General features: G+C 39.9%; 1 non-coding gene across 1 annotated transcript; it reads left to right on the forward strand.

The window, feature by feature from the left end:
• Positions 1–1,221: 1,221 nt before the first annotated feature.
• Positions 1,222–1,324, forward strand: LOC112825370 (U6 spliceosomal RNA). The gene has a single exon (XR_003208669.1). It is a non-coding gene; the product is annotated as a U6 spliceosomal RNA (small nuclear RNA).
• The last annotated feature ends 6,338 nt before the right edge of the window (positions 1,325–7,662 follow it).

The raw sequence follows: 7,662 nt of genomic DNA on the forward strand, positions 1-7,662 counted from the left end.
ACTGGTAAACAGGGAACCATTAGAATGTCTTGTTCTCTGCAGCATTATGAGGTTCCAATAGCATGAGGTAGACCAGTTATGTGCTGCAATTTGCATTACAAAAACAAGGACTTTTTCCTTTTTTTCTCCATCATTCAACAGCCCATGATCCTCCCAGGAGCCCCTCTCCCCCCAGCTCTCCTGCCTTGCTGTATCCAGCATTTGCCGGGGCCACCCAAGGCCCGGTTAGTGGGGAGCTCAGTGGGGTGGGTGGGGGGTGAATTCGTGATGCTTCCATCTCGCCCATGCAGATGGGTAAGGCAGCTGAAATTAATGACATTCCCAGCCACTGCAGTGCTCATCTGCTTAACAATCCAATTTCTAGGACATTTTAGAAGTTGTTAGCTGACTGCCAAAAATGAGGATCATTAAAAATAGATTCACAGCTGTTCAGGAAGCCAGAGATATAATTTTACCTTCATTATGCCTTATTGCAGATGTTATTGATTTAATCTCATTGCATTTTACTGTGTAATATCAATTCACACTGTCTTTGACTTGGAAATTAGGAACTGTATTTATTCTTCTTATTCTCATAGCACAGATATGCTGAGACTGACAGCCACAATGACACCAGGCTCCAAGGTGGTGGCACCATTTGGCCAAAGCCTAATTGTAGGGGTGCGGAGCTAATTCCGTGTCATTGCCCACGAGAAAAATCATCTAAAGATGGGGGTCACTGTGCCTTTTAAGAGTGGGTCTACCCACAAAAATAATTTAAATAAATGAATCAAAAGAACACTTGGTTTGGCTTGCATGTCACCAAAAAAGTTGGTTCAGTGAATCTTTCACTTCTCTGGCAATTCTTTTATCCTGAAAATTTCACATTGAAAATTGCTAGAGAATTTAATCTGAAATAAATTAGTGTACATTAGGATATTGTTTCCCAAGAGGGGTTTCTCAGAACATTTGTCTTGAGATACTCTCTGATTTTTAAAAAAAAAATAAGGTCCAGGGGCGCCTGGGTGGCTCAGTGGGTCAAGCGTCTGCCTTCAGGTCAGGTTGTGATCCCAAGGCCCTAGGATCAAGCCCCACGTCTGGCTCCCTGCTCAGGGGGAGGTCTGCTTCTCCTTCTCTCTCTGCCCCTGTCCCCACTCATCCTCTCTCTCTATCATTCTCTCTCAAATAAATAAATAAAAATCTTTAAAATAAAAATTTAAATAAAAATTTAAAAAAGGTCCAGTGCTTGTTTGGCACACATATACTAAAATTGGAATGATACAGAGATTAGCATGGCCCCCTGTGCAAGGACGACATACAAATTCATGAGGCGTTCCATATTTTTATATAAATAAAATAAAATAAAATAGGTCCTAAACCCAAAAAGTCTGGGAAACACTAAATGATAAGTCCTTCTGTTAAGGAGTTACAGTATATGTTGGCATATTAAAGGTTCCAAGCATGAAAGAAATTTGCTTACTTTGTTTAATCCAGCGTTTTCCTAACTAAAGTGATGCAGAATCGTTTGTTCTCCCCACCCATTTACATCTCTGAGTGCTAGTGTATGGAAGAATACCATTTGGGAATCACTGCTTTAGGACAGTACTGGAAGAAGGAAGCCCAGCTCATCACTAGGAAGTCCCACACCTTTGTTGACTGCCAGTATGGCCGCCATCTTGAACCTAAATGAGCCATTCCTGATTTACAAAGGTTTGGTTCATGAACTTTTTGACCTGAATGTCTGTGGCTTCATCTTTCTTCCTTTCCCTATTTCACTGTCTCAGCCTCCAGACTCAGGTTCCATCCCATTCACTTCCAATTTCCAGCCTCCCCACCACCCCATCAACTCTGCCTCAAGAAAACTTGCCAAGCTCATCACTCACAGGTGCAGAGGGGTTCAGGGAGGCCCATGCCTACTCTATTTTTACTAGATTCAGCCATTTCCTCAAGTAAGTAGCTCTACACGAGTGAGAAAATTTGTTCATATGGTGTGCTCCAAAGCCTATATGACATCAAGTATAAAATGATTCCAAATTTGCCCTATTTTTTTGTAACATAAATATGTTTCATGGCCTTTAGCAACTCATTGAGCCACTCTGTCTTGATGAGTGGTTGGCATAGCACGCCTAAAAATGCACAAGTGTCTCTGTCTATATTTATAAGAGCTTAGAAAAGAGCCCCATATTGCCAACAATGGCATTTGAAGGGGTTCCATATGCAACACTTGGTTTGATGAGCTCACACTGGAGGTTTTACCAACCACAGTGGACATCATCAAGGATGGTGTGGCCCAAGGAGTTTTACTCCCTTTCTGCCTACTGCCTTGCAGACTTCCAGATGTCACTAGCTTCCAGGCTGCTGAAGGTCTGTGGGGTCCTCATATGTTTATGTCTATGTCACTTTCTTTTATTTCATAGAAAATATTATCCCTTTGATCATGACATCTAACATTTGCTACCAGGTGGCAGAGAATGTTAAGCAACTTCATTGCTATCTCTCTCTAGCCCTTCCTTGCTCTTCCCCACCACAACTTGGCTGATTTCCCTACACCCAGCCAGTCCCCAGTGGTGACTTAATAGCACTTCTCAGGATGACGACCAGGGGCAAATTTTGGGCAGGGTTTAGGCCCAAGGCAGGGTTCAGAGCACAGACCTAATCTTATTTGGTACTTGTTCCCCACAATTACTAACTCCCCAACAACAGACAACTTGTGCCTCACCCCTGGATTGTGAGCCACACCGTGCCTGGCCTTTTACTTCTCCACCTGTCCACAATGGTGACTAGCACTGAGTTCAATGCCTCCTTACTCATTGCTGGTTTAGCCTCTCCCAGCCAGTAAGGGATAGAGCCAGTGTGGGATTCAAAGTCTCTCGGTAGGCAGATTCATCACACTGAACCAGTTCATCCCGAGGTGTGATTCTACAGAGCAGTCAGCTTACTCCTCCATGGGCCAACTCCATTCTTACAGAAATTCCACTCTAGTAACGTAGGTTGAAAAGCTAGCTGGGGATCATAACTGCATACATTGTTGTGCCATGGAAAATTATCCAGTTTGTTTGTTTGTTTGTTTGTTTGTTTTTTAGCAATATAGCTTATGCATACAGCTTCAAGAATGGTGTTTGGGGCAGGCAGGTGGCACAGCTATACTGACAAACTCATAGGGTCATAGGTGGTCCAACTGGAAAGAGATCATGGAGGACATTTAGAGGAATGTCCTTATTTTTGTAGTTAGGAATTTGAACTCCAAAGACTGGCACAACACAACTAATTGACTAAGTAATGCTGGAGAATTCCTTTTTACATAAACCCAAATGGGAGAATTCATTTTCCATTCTTTTATTGATACCTTTTTTCTTTCCAGTATTTAAGTTATGTTACATTTTAGTAGCTCTGATGTGGTTCAGAATTATGTCCCTTTTGAAATCAAACTAAAGTGAAATCTCCAAAAAAATCTCTAAAGAATCTGAGACAATGACAGACCACAAAGGAAAACTCAATTTGGACCCATATTTGAATGTCCTGAAAAATTAATGCAAGAGCAAAATATAACTAATCTGTACACTGTACAGAAAATAAGTTTAGGACCTACTTTATTTTATTTATATAAAAATATGGAATGCTTCAGGAATTTGTATGTCATCCTTGCACAGGGGACCATGGTAATCTCTTGTTTGAAAATTTGTGGTCATTATGAGCGATTGAGGTTTAGACTTAGGAGCCAGAAATACAGAGCAAAATATAACTAATCTGTACACTGTACAGAACATTGTTTTCCTTCCCCTAGCATACTTATATAAGTATATAAGTATATTATATAAGCATATACTTATATATGACAGACCCAGACATATTAAGAAAATAATAGAAAAATAAAAATGCTTCTTTACAGGACTTAAGCTACTCCATTAACGGTGCTACTAAACAAAGGAATAAAAAAATAAATTAAAAACAGGCATAAAGAAAACTAGCAGAGCGGCGCCACCTAGTGTCGATAATCTGAAAAAGCATCTGCCCTTCCCTGCGCCCTCCTGTGGTAGAATTTACCATTCTTCGTAGTCAGAAAAACGAATTTCATAAACCTTGGTGTCTTTTCTCCGCTCCAGATGGGAGATGGAAAGAGATAGCATCTCAACACATTTTCTTAGCAAGGTATATCTTCATTCACTATATTTAAGACAAAACTATGGAGATCCAATTTCCCGTTGATCACACAATAGTCTTCCTTTACACATGATTTCAAGTGAACTGTACTCATTAACCTTTAAAATTTGAATAATCTTAAAAGACGTAAGCCCTTCGGTTACCATGACATCCTGTTCACATGAAATTTTATGAACGTCATTCCTGTATCAACATTTTAGTAACACTTCAAAGCCAAAACAAACTTTAATGAAAAAAAACTAATTTAGAAGTAAATGTGAGAGAATATGAGCCAGAAATAAGATTCATCTTCCTCTGTGCCTCGGTTTACCTATCTGTAATGTGGAAAATATTCTGACTCCAGTCTACCTACCTTCCTGTAGGAGTGGGGAGAGTTGCCATTGATAGGATTACATGAGATTGTCCATGGATGCTGTCGAAGAGTAGAAAGTATACGATTTAGACAAAACTGAGACATTTTATTTTTATTAAGAGTTGAAAATTTTGGTGTTGATCTCTAACATCAGCACTGCCTGAGTGAAGGAAAGAACGGCGAATGAGAGAACTAGATGAACTTTACCAATCCCGTGATTTATCCTTGGATAAGTCGAGTCCAGACTCTGTTCTCCATAGGGCCTGTTTTGGCTCTAATATCCTACAGTTAGATAATACGATTGCAATCTCCCTGCCGCTGTCCCAGCACAGGCCCTCGTTACCTCTTATCTGGACTATAGCAATATCTTCCTAACACATCTCTCCCAGCTCCAATCCATCCAGGCAAGTAATCAAGGAAGACAGGTATTTCCAGCATCAATCTTCCTAAAGTGTAAGTCCAATCATCCCATTCCCCTGCCAAAAAGCCTGAAATGGCTCCCCATGGCGTTTTGCAGGACAACCAGCCTTTATCGGCATCTACTCTGTGCCAGACAGTATAACTGGTGCTTTCCGTGCCCAGTGTCATTGCATTCATGCAATGACACTTTAGTTTGTCAGGGCATACCCCATTTTCATGGGGGAGGAAGCTGAAGCTCCTAGTTGTTCAGGGAACTGATTCAACTCCCAGTGAAAGAATGAAGAGTCTGGAATGCAAATGCAGGTCTCTGGTTTGAAAATTTCTGGTCATTGTGAGAGGCTGAGCTGTAGACTTAGGAGCCAGAAATGCTTGGATTGGAATCCAGGCTCTGCCAAACACGGTTACACATTGTGTGACCTTTGGAAATTTCCTCACCTCCCTCTGCCCCAGTTTCCTCATCAGTAAAATGGGCGCTTAGTGAGTGTTTTGTGTTACGATTACCACATTTTTTTCATTGAACTAGGTATGAAGTTCCTCCCTTAACATTCAAGGGGATTTTAACCTTCTGTTTTTTCTCCTACTACTTTCCTAAGAGTCCAATGCTGAATTGTTCCAATCCCTCCCAACACCACCCTCACCCCCCAAGATCTCTGCTTTTGCCACTGCTGGTGGTCTCCCTCTTCAGATCTGTTTCCTCCTCTCTACTGACCCCTAGTGGCTAGCACGGTGATGGGCATATGGCAAGCATGTAATAAATACCTATCAGTATTGTGGTAACTGACGGTATTATTAATATTCTTCAAAGCCCAATGCCAAAGCCACCTCTTTCATGAAACATTTTCCAATCCTCATGTGAGGTGCTATCCTCTTCTGAGCTACCTGATTGTTGCCCTACCTATTGCTTAGCACACTCTCTCAGGCGATGCTGACCAATTCAGTACTTGCCAGCCACAGGTGGCTATTGAGAGGAGGCTTGAGATGAGGCTGGCCCAAACTGAGATCTGCTATAGGTGTAAGGTCTATCCATATCCAAAGACTCTGTATAAATAAAAAGAAGTATTAAAAAGTTTCATCAGTATTTTATTAATTTTTAATATTTTAATTTTTATTGATTACATGCTGAAATGATAATATTGAACATATTAGGTTAAATAAAATATATTATTCAAATTAATCTCACCTGATTCTTTTTATTTCTAATTAAAATTACATGCATGATTTCCATTATCTTGCTATCAGAGAGCACCTTCCTAGGGTACGGTTATTTTTAACTGTTCTGATTAGAAAATGTAGTTCATAGTCATGGTATAAAGTTGAGAAAATATAGAAAAGCACAGGGTAGAAAAGGTGGTGTGTCTCACTACTCAGGAAGAAACACTAATATATATGGTCTAGGATTTTTATTTATAAATATATATTTTTTGGTAAAACATATTTTTTGACAAAGCCAAGATTATAACCTAAATGTTTTGTTGCCTACCATTTCCATTTGCCATAGTGTACGTCTTTTCTAGTTCATTAAATCTTCTTCTACAGCTTCATTTTTAATGGCTGCACAAGTATCCTGCTCATGGATCTACCATACTTCATTAAGCCAATCTGTGAATGTGCCAGAGATCGGCAGATGCTCACCAATCCTGTTTCCTCTTCTTGGGCACAGTGGGAGATTATGTTTCCCAGCATCCCTTGCAGTTAGTTGTGGCCACATGACCAGGTTCTGGCCAATAAAATGTGGTCAGAATGATGTAAGCCATATCCAGGCCATAACAGATCCAGGCGTTCCTCTTTGCTCTCTCTCTCTCTCTCTCTCTCTCTCTCTCTTCATTCATCTGTTGGATGAATGCAGGGGTCTAGGTGAGGGCTTTGAAGTTCTGAAAGATAGCAGAACTACAAGGTAGAAGGAGTCAGGATCCCTAACTCACTATATGGAAAGCCACCAAACAACCACCTCCAACTGTATCATGAGTGAAAAATAAACTTGATTGTGTTAAGCCCCTGAGATTTGGTATTATTTGTTAGAGCAAACTAGTGTTAATTCCTTTAACAACGAGTATGGCCATTTGGATTACTTCTCATTTTTGTTACTATAATCTGCAGCATTAGGATAAATTCCTAGAAGTTGAATTGCTGTGTCAAAGGATATGTACATTTTTACAACTTTTGGAAACTATTGGTAAAATTCCCTTCATATTTCTTGTATTCCTTAGCAGAACAGAAGCCATTTGATACATATTCACTTCAATTGCTTCTAAGTATCTTGTAGATAATAGGTATGTGTTAAATACTAAACAAATGTACATATGCCCAAAGTACATATGCAAAAGGAAATACTTTCCAAATAATGACTCCAAAGTATAGATTTCAGAAACTGCATGAATTGTAGAGATGCCTTTAAGAAATACAGGTTATAGAAAAATGGCAGCAAGTAACATCAATGTGCTTGGCTGAGAACTTCTTTTAAAAAGAAGGTGTGTTCATTTCTAATTCTCATGGTGAAGCCATGAAGAGAGTCAGCCAGTTTTGGCATACACCTCCCACACCGTGGGTTGCTGATATGCAGTTGGCCACTTGCAATTTTTTTTTTTTGCATCTTTTTGTTCCTCCATGGATTCTCCATATGAATCTCATTGCATATACCTGTGCTATGCATTTTTTCATGTATCACAAATGGTGATTTATTTGTAACTACATTTAGTCCTTTAAGAGACATAAATATTAGATTTGGGAAGGGTGAAGTTAAGAGTAAATAA

The sequence above is a fragment of the Callorhinus ursinus genome, unplaced genomic scaffold (assembly GCF_003265705.2).
Source record: "Callorhinus ursinus isolate GAN/ISIS: 27379988/994484 unplaced genomic scaffold, GSC_fseal_2.0 scaffold12, whole genome shotgun sequence".
In the NCBI taxonomy this organism is placed as follows: Eukaryota; Metazoa; Chordata; class Mammalia; order Carnivora; family Otariidae; genus Callorhinus; species Callorhinus ursinus.